The 12,136-nt window shown below is 44.9% G+C and overlaps 1 pseudogene; it reads right to left on the bottom strand.

Annotated features, from left to right (window-relative positions):
• Positions 1 to 494: 494 nt before the first annotated feature.
• On the bottom strand, positions 495 to 613 carry LOC135052179 (5S ribosomal RNA; annotated as a pseudogene).
• Positions 614 to 12,136: the final 11,523 nt, after the last annotated feature.

The raw sequence follows: 12,136 nt of genomic DNA on the forward strand, positions 1-12,136 counted from the left end.
GAGTGGCCTATATGTTTATACACCAAATTTTATTTGAATGGCTTTATACTCCCGTTGTGGTATCCCGTGTGGTGGTCTTTATGCTGGTAACTCCTTAATTCCTATATGTTATAATTAATAAAAATATATTCTATAAAGTGTTTTGTTGCCTTGTGAGGTGTTTGTTCACCATCTGTTTTTATATTTAGCAGAGGTGTCATTATAGGCTTTTTAATTCAGCAGATTATTCAAAAACTAATATTCTGCTAAAGATAATACATCAAAACAGAATTTATAGTAGAGGTAATATTTGTCACTGCGTTTGGCCTATAATAATTATAGAGAATCACAGATAGAGTAAATATACCAGAGTTCAATGCCCATATGTTCTAGGGCTGCTCATGTAAATTTATCACCCCCTAGTTCTTACAAATATAAGAATTAAACTATTCAATAGCTATAAGTAAAGAAATAGAGGGAGAAAAGGAGCTCTTCCTTCTGCTGTTCAGCAGATGTGTTTACTGCACCTGGTATTCCTTGGTAGTCTCCCAAACAAGTACTAACCAGGACTACCAAAGATTTGCTTCCAAGATCAGACGGGATTAGGCATATCCTGTGGAGTATGGCAGTAAACTGCTGAATGAGAGAGTACTGGTTCCTTAAGAGGGAAAGTGTACTTCTGCTGCCCAGGGAAACCCACACACTTGTTTGTCTCTACTGTAGAGAGACAAGCCTGGATGAGAGAGCACACATGCACAGATGTGCGAGAATAGTGCAGGATGAGAATGTGGTAGGAATTGGGTATCTTTTTGGATTCCAATTCTGCACAAAAATAGGACAGAAATGAGAAGATTATCAGCAAATCAATGCTGTCTAGGCAAAGTGCAGACTTGGAAATGAGAAAAGTCAGAAATTCAAAATAAATAGGTATATAATTTCCAAAAGGGTACATAGTTATAGGTATAATTTCAGTGTAGTCGCACTACGCCCCAGATAATGTATTGGATATATTCCATATGTTTTGCTGTCAGTACGACACTCAGCAGACTGAAATTTATTCACAAATGCTCTAGTTATACCAGTTGATATACGTATGTGGCTCTCTAGTTTTGGAAAAGGCATATGGGTTAACACTTATTCACATTGTAAAACAGTGCACATGACACTATCAGAGATTTTACCAAGGCCAGCTGCTGACTGATCACAAACACAGATAATTATGAAAAGATATATGTATATCTCCACAAGGAAAAAGATATATCCTGTATTACCATCCGTGTTAACTCCAAGGGTCACCATATAATCCAAATGTAAATGCTGATCACAATTTGCAGAGGATTTAAACAGAAAAATCTTCTATTAGTGTAGTGAAATAATCACAGAATCTAGTATTGCCCACAGGGCTACCAAAAAAAGCATGTTCCTTCCTTAAAGGAAGCATATTGATCTCACTCTGTCTTTGTTAAAAATTATACATGTTGCCAGTACATAAGAAATGGTCAGGTAAGTTTAAATTAATAATTATTGTTCATCCCAAATGGGCGCTTATGTAACCGGAATACCACAAGTGAGATATGGGCTGCGCGCTGCCCTATACCTCCACCAGACGGACCGTTTCACCTATTGTAGGCTTGTTCACTGGTGCGCCACAAAAAAGACAACTCATTTCTTCTCCTCTTTAAATGCTCATGGGTTACACAGGTTCTGTGGCTGATTAAACCAGGTGAAATGCAGACTTGAGGTCAGCCAGCCACAGAACCTGTATAATTTGTGAGTTTCCTGGTTTAATGGGATAGTATAGTTAGTCTCTCTCTCTCTCTCTCTCTCTCTCTATATATATATATATACACACACACACACACACACACACACACACACACACACACACACACACACACACACACACACACACACACAACGGAAAATTAATTCAGCCTCTTAGATGAATAGCTTTATTTCCTTATAAAATATAAGCAGTGATTTAGTCTAGAAATTCCTGTCACTTATATTTTCCCTTTACCTATATATTGAGGCACTCTGTACAACATTGCCTTATACTTCATTTTCTACACTAGTCTCATTTTTTTTAAACTATAAAATCATTTATATCCAGTTGTAATTGATGTAGAAAATATATATGTAAGATAGCTGTAACTTTGTAGCTTTGCTGCTGGTTACTGTGACATCACACCTAGCATGTGACATCACAATGCTTCTTCCTGTAACATTCTATCTACATCTGCTGAAGTTTCCAGTTTCCATGCAGGAAGACAGGTAGGAGGAGGTGAGTACTACATAGCAGGGTATGATGGAGAGGGGTAAGGAAGACAGAGTGCAGTATAGTCAGTTGAAAGGCAAGACAAGATAGACAGAACAGGGAATACAGGTACAAGGACACATAAATAGGCAAAGCGCAGGAAGGAACAACATATTTAGGAATAAAAATTTAGCGTTACAGGAATAAAAAGGACAGTATGGATGATAAGCACACATACAGGGGATGCAGATAACCTGGGTCTCTATGAGGCAGGATCGTGGATTTGGGATGAAAAAGTTAATAAAATAGATAAATGGGATATTGATAACTTTGAAAGTATCTTGTTTGGCTTAAGGAAAATTGGGAAACTGGTTGACTCATGGACATTTTATTGTACTTAAACTAGTACTATGCTTAATGATAGTCTTTTGTGTTTTTTAGATCATCTGGCAAAGAGATTTGCAGAGTGTTGGGTGACCGGCAAAGAGATCTGCAAAGTGTCAGTTGAATACGACGGGAGGGGTCGCAGAGGTAGCAACGACTGGAGTATAACATGCAGGAGGTAAGTTACCAAACTCTCTCTGCACATGTTACATCTGCCCCAACTGCAGTGCACATGGTTTTGTCCATTAGAGAACAAATTTGCTGCTGCAATCAGGTCTGGATTAGGCCCAGTGTGTGATACTAACATGGTCCTAGCACTAGGGAAGATAAAACTTAGAGCAGATAACTTGGGTCTCTATGAGAAAGAATCTTAGGTTTTGGATAAAATGTCAATAAAATAGATAAATTGCAAAATGTAGTAGTATAATTATACACATAGTATGTCTGACCAGGAAAATTTGGTTATTTATATCATCATTTGGCAAAGTTCTGGCAAAGAGATTTGCAGAGTGTCGGGTGACCGGCAAAGAGATCTGCAAAGTGTCAGTTGAAGACGACGGGAGGGGTCGCAGAGGAATTAGTGACTGGAGATAGCATGCAGGAGGTAAGTTACCATACTTGTGTAATTGTGTGGGTAGTGGGGGGTATTGAGAGCACAGTACAAAACATAGGGTCTATGGTGGGGGAGAGCGGACAATACAAAACATGCTGAAGGGGGTATAGCACATACAGATGGTGTGGGGGCACAATACAAAAACATAGAAATTGTGGTGTACTCTATAGGACATATAGAGGAAGGATATACACTTTTGGGGGTTGCGAGATGTAGAACATACTGTAATACAGAAAAACAGGAAGGGTGGGGAGAGCATGATACAGAACATACAGATCGGGGGAAGAACAATACAGATCGGGGGAGATAGTGAAATGGCTGACATTTACAGTATATAAATGAACTGGGGGAAGGTGTACAAAGCCTGGGAGAGTGATAAAGTGGAGAGAGATAAACTAACAACCAATCAGCTCCTAGTTGTCATTTTTCAAACGCAGCCTGTAACATGGCAGTTAGGAGCTGATTGGCTGGTACTTTACCTCTCTCCACTTTATCACTCTACAGGGCTTAATACATCTCCCCCATAGAATAGCCAAATGATGAAATGGTACTGAATGGTATAAATGATGTGAATTGGAGCTGTAACAAGTGACTGTTTCCCTATCTTTACATATAATAAAGGTGACATAGTCCTTTCCCTAGAGTCCTTCTCCTTACCTCTCAGGGAGCCTGATTCAGATGCGGACACAGAGCTGCTGTTGCACCAAGTGGCTCAATGCTTTTTCACTATGCATTCGTGTAAGCTGCACTGTGCACAAAATGAAATGAAGCTCACATAGAGGATCCCATCGCAAATGATTGACAGGAAGTCAGCGTTTGAGGTGGTAACTTGGGTGGCTAACTTTATACAAGTGTCAGGTCCATTCAAACGCTGTTCCATGTGCGTGCATAAATTACCCACTGCGACCTGTGTTGCTGCTGGAGAGCCCCCTGTGTCTAGGAGACTTGCTCAGCCTACGACTGCTCAGACTCACGATGCAATTGTGAACGGCAAGATTGCAGCAGCGATTGATTCAACAACCACAACTGAATCAGGCCCACAATTACACCATTATATTTTACTATTTTATCACATTTAACAACTTAGGTGCGAGTTTGTCTTACAACAGCCGCACTTTCCGGTAGCCCCATAGGCTGAATCTGGCCACGAAGGAAGGGTGTGAGTTTGGATGCTGTTGAAACGTTGCAGCAATGGTAACTCGTACCTAATTGGATTGACCCCTAAATGTTAGCAATTTATAGCTTTTATTATTAACTGGTCAAGGTACCCACTAATTACTATAAGAGAGAACTTATCCCCCCAATGTGTGTACTGTATAAAAACAATGGGCCCTTTGGGATAATTGTCCTTATTTTAGGCATTTTCCATGTCCTCAAAAGTTAGAGTAACATATTTACATAGAGAGATTTTACTCTCTACACAACCACACCACTGTTTGCAGTTTGTCTCTCTGCTTGTTCATCCACTAACAATGATTTTTCATCTCTTCCTCTTCGTCTACACGCAGTGGGTGATCCCTGAATAGCTGCCCTGGGAGGAGAGCTGCGGACACATGCTTCAAATGTTGGGACATATACATTACCTATTAGGAGATGCGGTAAAGATGCCGGCTGTCCGGTTTACGGCAGTCAGAATACTGACACTGGGATCCCGACACTCTTCAGAATCCCGACGTTGGAACTCCGAATGGGCAAGGATACCGACGCCCATATCCCCACGATCATAGGTTTAGGGGTGTTAGGTTTAGGCATCAGGCAAGGGGGGGGGTTAGGCTGCGGGGGAGGGAGGGTTAAGTTTACGCGTCAGGCGGAGGGGTTATATTTACACATCAGGCGGGTGTTAGGGTTAGGATGCAGGTGGGGGGAGGTTAGGGTTAGGCTGCGGATAGGGTGGGTTAGGCACTCTCCGGGGTGGTTAGGCTGCGTGGGAGGGAGGGTTAGGTTTAGGCATCAGGCGGGAGGGTTAGGTTTAGGTGTTAGGCTTAGGGGTTTAGTATAGGCTGTGGGTGGGGGGAGCTTAGGGTTAGGCACCCCTGGGGGTGGTTAGGCTGTGTGGGAGGGAGGGTTAGGTTTAGGCGGGGGGGATTAGGTTTAGGCGTCAGACGGGGGGTTAAGTTTAGGCTGTGGGTGGGGGAGATTAGGGTTAGGCTGTGGGTAGGGTGGGTTAGGCACCCCTGGGGGTGGTTAGGCTGCGGGGAGGGAGGGTTAGGTTTAGGCAACAGGCGCTGGGTTAGGTTTAGGCTGCATATGGGGGGAAGTTAGTGTCAGGCTGGGGGTAGGGTGGGTTAGGGTTAGGCACCCCCGGGAGTAGTTAGGCTGCGAGTGAGGGAGGGTTAGGTTTAGGCAGCAGGGACGGATGGGGGGGGGGGGGGGGTGGTTAGGCTGTGGAAGAGGGAGGGTTAGGTTTAGGCAGTAGGGACAGAGGTTAGGATTAGGCACCTCCGCTGGTTAGGCACAAAGGGGGGAGGTTAGGGTTAGACTGCGGACAGGCAGGGTTAGGGGGGTGGGGAGGGTTAGGCATCAGACGGAGGGGTTAGGGTTAGGCTACGGGTGGGGGGAGGATAGGGTTAGGCTGCTGGTAGGGTGGGTTAGGGACCCCTGGGGGTGGTTAGGCTGCAGGGGAGGGAGGGTTAGGTTTAGGCATCAGGTGGGGAGATTAGGTTTAGGCGTCAGGTGGGGTGTTAGATTTAGGCTGTGGGTGTGGGGAGGTTAGAGTAAGGCAGCAGGTAGGGTTGGTTATGGTTAAGCACCCCTGAGGGTGGTTAGGCTGCAGGGAAGGGAGGGTTAGGTTTATGCATCAGGCGGGGGGTTAGGTTTAGGCATCAGGCGGGGGTTAGGATTAGGCTGCGGGTGGGGGTGGATAAGGTTAGGCTGCGGGTGGGGGGAAGTTAGGGTTAGGCTGTGGGTAGGGTGGGTTAGGCACCCCCAGGAGTGGTTAGGCTGCGCGGAAGGGAGGGTTAGGTTTAGGCAGCAGGGATGGAGGTTAGGATTAGGCACCTCCGCAGGAGGGTTAGGGACAAAGGGGGGAGGTTAGCGTTAGACTGCGGACAGGCAGGGTTAGGGGGAGGGGAGAACACCCCTTACTCACCCCTGTCGATCTTTTCTGTACTGGGATCCCGGCATTGGTATGGCAACCACCGGGATACCATGCGCTGGTATGGCATACTGACCCCTCTATTAGTACACCTCTTAATGCCCAGAGGGAAGGGCAATCCTGAGGCCATGGTTCCCCAGAGGCTTCCCCCCAAGGGGTTTTTCCTCTACTGAGTGCTAAAGGATGACTCTGTGAATCCAGAGGTGTAGCTTTTATGCCATAATGAGTACCAATCTCATGCCCGCCCCTGTAATGTATAAGAAGTAAAATAATTGCTAATGCGATCACTTTACTTCTGGGTTTAGACCCCGGCTGCGCTAGTTCACATGTGCAATCGTCAGACTGCATATGTGAGAGCAGACAGTAATGCAGAGGGATCCCAAGGATCCTTCTCCTGGGAATTATTGCATAATGTAGCCCACAGGCTACAAAAGCCATTTAGAAATGGCATTAGCTGCCGGGCCAAGCTCAGAAATGCTTTGCATTCTGGAGCTTGGTGAGTTTCACAGTTTACCATCTGCCGTAGAAACTTTTGGCGGCTGCTTTTGTGTTCAAAATGGGAGGAACGCAATAGATATCTCAAATATCTATTGCAGTCCCCAATACATTCATTCAGGGGCTGGTTAATATTTGTGGGCAGCCCCCAAAACTGTTTTTGGAGATGTCTTGCAAATATTATTTATTAAATATTCCACTTAATAAACTTTTTATATTTTAACATAAACTAAAAAATGTTTTATGTATTCATTGACTGAGTCTCCCGTCTTTACTGAATGCTAATTTCACAGGGTCCGCAAATTATTACTGATATGACTGTTACTCTACTGTCCTGCTGGTGCTCCTGGCCTGCTGTATAGCAGCCAGACGTATATTTTATATACAGCACTCTTGGGGAGATGTATCAAGCCTGGAGAAAGATAAAGTGCAGATGTCCAAACCACCCAATCATCTTCTGTCACTTATCTAGCACAGTACATTAAATGATACCTGTAGTTAGAAGCTTCATTTGCTTTGGGCAAATACTCAACTTTATCTCTCTCCACAGCTTGATACATCTCCTGGAAAATATCATGTCTTCCTTTCACTTAATTAAGAAATTAAATTAATTAATTGTCTTGGAAACAGCTTAAGAAATTCACAGTATAAGATAATGTTATAACGGCTTGTCAATACCTCCTGGTACATTTACATTGATTTATCATTCACATTTCTTCCATGCCAGACAGGGGCGGATTGGGGACGTAAAGTGGCCCTGGAAATATATGAAAAGTGGCCTCATGTAGGTTGGAGTAAGTCAGCTATAAGCGGGGCCCAACACAAATTGGGCTTAAGCAAATTGTTAGCATTACCCACAGTGGTAGTAAGCAAGTCTAATGCAGCATGGTAGGCAGTCACAGCACCAGCAGTAGGAACGTGTCACTGGAGGTAGAGATCACACCGGTGGGTGAGGCATTACACTGGTAGGCAGTCACAGCATCAACAGGAGGATTGTGTCAAAGGAGGTGGAGATCACACCAGTAGGTGAGGCATTGCACTGGTAGTCAGTCACAGCACCAGCAGTAGGATCGTGTCACAGGAGGTGGAGATCACACCGGTGGGTGAGGCATTGCACTGGTAGGCAGTCACATCACCTGCAAGAGTATCATGTCACATGAGGTGAAGATCATACCAGTAGCTGAGGCATTGTACTAGTAGGCTGTCACAGCACCAACAGGAGGATCGTGTCAAAGGAGGTGGAGATCACACCAGTAGGTGAGGCATTGCACTGGTAGGCAGTCACAGCACCAACAGTAGGATCGTGTCACAGGAGATGGAGATCACACCAGTAGGTGAGGCATTGCACTGGTAGGCAGTCACAGCACCAGCAGGAGGATCGTGTCACAGGAGATGGAGATCACACCAGTAGGTGAGGCATTGCACTGGTAGGCAGTCACAGCACCAGCAGGAGGATCGTGTCACAGGAGATAGAGATCACACTAGTAGGTGGGGCATTGCACTGGTAGGCAGTCACAGCACCAGCAGGAGGATCGTGTCACAGGAGATGGAGATCACACCAGTAGGTGAGGCATTTCACTGGTAGGCAGTCACAGTACCTATGGTAGCTACACCCCTATATATAACTAGTGATGAGCGGGTTCGGATCCTCGGGATCCAAACCCGCCCGAACTTCACCTTTTTTTCACGGGTCTGAGCAACTCGGATCCTCCCGAATTGCTCGGTTAACCCGAGCGCGCCCGAACGTCATCATCCCGCGGTCGGATTCTCGCGAGATTCTTATTCTATATAAGGAGCCGCGCGTCGCCGCCATTTTTCACTCGTGCATTGGAGATGATCGTGAGAGGATGTGGCTGGCGTCCTCTCAGTTTCTATGTTCAGTGGGCTGCAAATTGTGCTGCAAATATCTGTGCTCAGTGTGCTGCAAATATCTATGCTCAGTGTGCTGCAAGTGCAAATATCTACGTTCTCTGCCTGAAAAACGCTCCATATCTGACTGTGCTCAGTGTGCTGCAAATATCTGCGCTCAATGTGCTAATTGCTTTATTGTGGGGACTGGGGACCAGCAGTATTATATAGTAGGAGGACAGTGCAGAGTTTTGCTGACCAGTGACCACCAGTATTAAACGTTCTCTGCCTGAAAAACGCTCCATATCTGTGCTGCATTGTAGTATATAGTAGGAGGACAGTGCAGAATTTTGCTGACCATCAGTATAACTATATAGCAGTACGGTACAGTAGGCCACTGCTCTACCTACCTCTGTGTCGTCAAGTATACTATCCATCCATGCCTTTGGTGCATTTCAGTTTTGCACAGTTTGCTGACCACCAGTATATAATATATAGCAGTACGGTACAGTAGGCCACTGCTCTACCTACCTCTGTGTCGTCAAGTATACTATCCATCCATACCTGTGGTGCATTTCAGTTTTGCACAGTTTGCTGACCACCAGTATATACTATATAGCAGTACGGTACAGTAGTCCACTGCTCTACCTACCTCTGTGTCGTCAAGTATACTATCCATCCATACCTGTGGTGCATTTCAGTTTTGCACAGTTTGCTGACCACCAGTATATACTATATAGCAGTACGGTACAGAAGGCCACTGCTCTACCTACCTCTGTGTCGTCAAGTATACTATCCATCCATACCTGTGGTGCATTTCAGTTTTGCACAGTTAGCTGACCACCAGTATATACTATATAGCAGTACGGTACAGTAGGCCACTGCTCTACCTACCTCTGTGTCGTCAAGTATACTATCCATCCATACCTGTGGTGCATTTCAGTTTTGCACAGTTTGCTGACCACCAGTATATACTATATAGCAGTACGGTACAGTAGGCCACTGCTCTACCTACCTCTGTGTCGTCAAGTATACTATCCATCCATACCTGTGGTGCATTTCAGTTTTGCACAGTTTGCTGACCACCAGTATATACTATATAGCAGTACGGTACAGAAGGCCACTGCTCTACCTACCTCTGTGTCGTCAAGTATACTATCCATCCATACCTGTGGTGCATTTCAGTTTTGCACAGTTAGCTGACCACCAGTATATACTATATAGCAGTACGGTACAGTAGGCCACTGCTCTACCTACCTCTGTGTCGTCAAGTATACTATCCATCCATACCTGTGGTGCATTTCAGTTTTGCACAGTTTGCTGACCACCAGTATATACTATATAGCAGTACGGTACAGTAGGCCACTGCTCTACCTACCTCTGTGTCGTCAAGTATACTATCCATCCATACCTGTGGTGCATTTCAGTTTTGCACAGTTTGCTGACCACCAGTATATACTATATAGCAGTACGGTACAGTAGGCCACTGCTCTACCTACCTCTGTGTCGTAAAGTATACTATCCATCCATACCTGTGGTGCATTTCAGTTTTGCACAGTTTGCTGACCACCAGTATATACTATATAGCAGTACGGTACAGTAGGCCACTGCTCTACCTACCTCTGTGTCGTCAAGTATACTATCCATCCATACCTGTGGTGCATTTCAGTTTTGCACAGTTTGCTGACCACCAGTATATACTATATAGCAGTACGGTACAGTAGGCCACTGCTCTACCTACCTCTGTGTCGTAAAGTATACTATCCATCCATACCTGTGGTGCATTTCAGTTTTGCACAGTTTGCTGACCACCAGTATATACTATATAGTAGTACGGTACAGTAGGCCACTGCTCTACCTACCTCTGTGTCGTCAAGTATACTATTCATCCATACCTGTGGTGCATTTCAGTTTTGCACAGTTTGCTAACCACCAGTATATAATATATAGCAGTACGGTACAGTAGGCCACTGCTCTACCTACCTCTGTGTCGTCAAGTATACTATCCATCCATACCTGTGGTGCATTTCAGTTTTGCACAGTTTGCTGACCACCAGTATATACTATATAGCACTACGGTACAGTAGGCCACTGCTCTACCTACCTCTGTGTCGTCAAGTATACTATCCATCCATACCTGTGGTGCATTTCAGTTTTGCACAGTTTGCTTACCACCAGTATATACTATGTAGCAGTATGGTACAGTAGGCCACTGCTGTACCTACCTCTGTGTCGTCAAGTATACTATCCATCCATACCTCTGGTGCATTTCAGTTTTGCACAGTTTGCTGACCACCAGTATATACTATATAGCAGTACGGGACAGTAGGCCACTGCTCTACCTACCTCTGTGTCGTCAAGTATACTATCCATCCATACCTGTGGTGCATTTCAGTTTTGCACAGTTTGCTAACCACCAGTATATACTATATAGCAGTACGGTACAGTAGGCCACTGCTCTACCTACCCCTGTGTTGTCAAGTATACTATCCATCCATGCCTGTGGTGCATTTCAGTTTTGCACAGTTTGCTGACCACCAGTATATAATATATAGCAGTACGGTACAGTAGGCCACTGCTCTACCTACCTCTGTGTCGTCAAGTATACTATCCATCCATACCTGTGGTGCATTTCAGTTTTGCACAGTTTGCTGACCACCGGTATATACTATATAGCAGTACGGTACAGTAGGCCACTGCTCTACCTACCTCTGTGTCGTCAAGTATACTATCCATCCATACCTCTGGTGCATTTCAGTTTTGCACAGTTTGCTGACCACCAGTATATACTATATAGCAGTACGGTACAGTAGGCCACTGCTCTACCTACCTCTGTGTCGTCAAGTATACTATCCATCCATACCTGTGGTGCATTTCAGTTTTGCACAGTTAGCTGACCACCAGTATATACTATATAGCAGTACGGTACAGAAGGCCACTGCTCTACCTACCTCTGTGTCGTCAAGTATACTATCCATCCATACCTGTGGTGCATTTCAGTTTTGACAGTTTGCTGACCACCAGTATATACTATATAGCAGTACGGTACAGTAGGCCACTGCTCTACCTACCTCTGTGTCGTCAAGTATACTATCCACCCATACCTGTGGTGCATTTCAGTTTTGCACAGTTTGCTGACCACCAGTATATACTATATAGAAGTACGGTACAGTAGGCCACTGCTCTACCTACCTCTGTGTCGTCAAGTATACTATCCATCCATACCTGTGGTGCATTTCAGTTTTGCACAGTTTGCTGACCACCAGTATATACTATATAGCAGTACGGTACAGTAGGCCACTGCTCTACCTACCTCTGTGTCGTCAAGTATACTATCCATCCATACCTGTGGTGCATTTCAGTTTTGCACAATTTGCTGACCACCAGTATATACTATATAGCAGTACGGTACAGTAGGCCACTGCTCTACCTACCTCTGTGTCGTCAAGTATACTATCCATCCATA

This window comes from Pseudophryne corroboree, chromosome 2, assembly GCF_028390025.1.
Source record: "Pseudophryne corroboree isolate aPseCor3 chromosome 2, aPseCor3.hap2, whole genome shotgun sequence".
NCBI lineage: Eukaryota > Metazoa > Chordata > Amphibia > Anura > Myobatrachidae > Pseudophryne > Pseudophryne corroboree.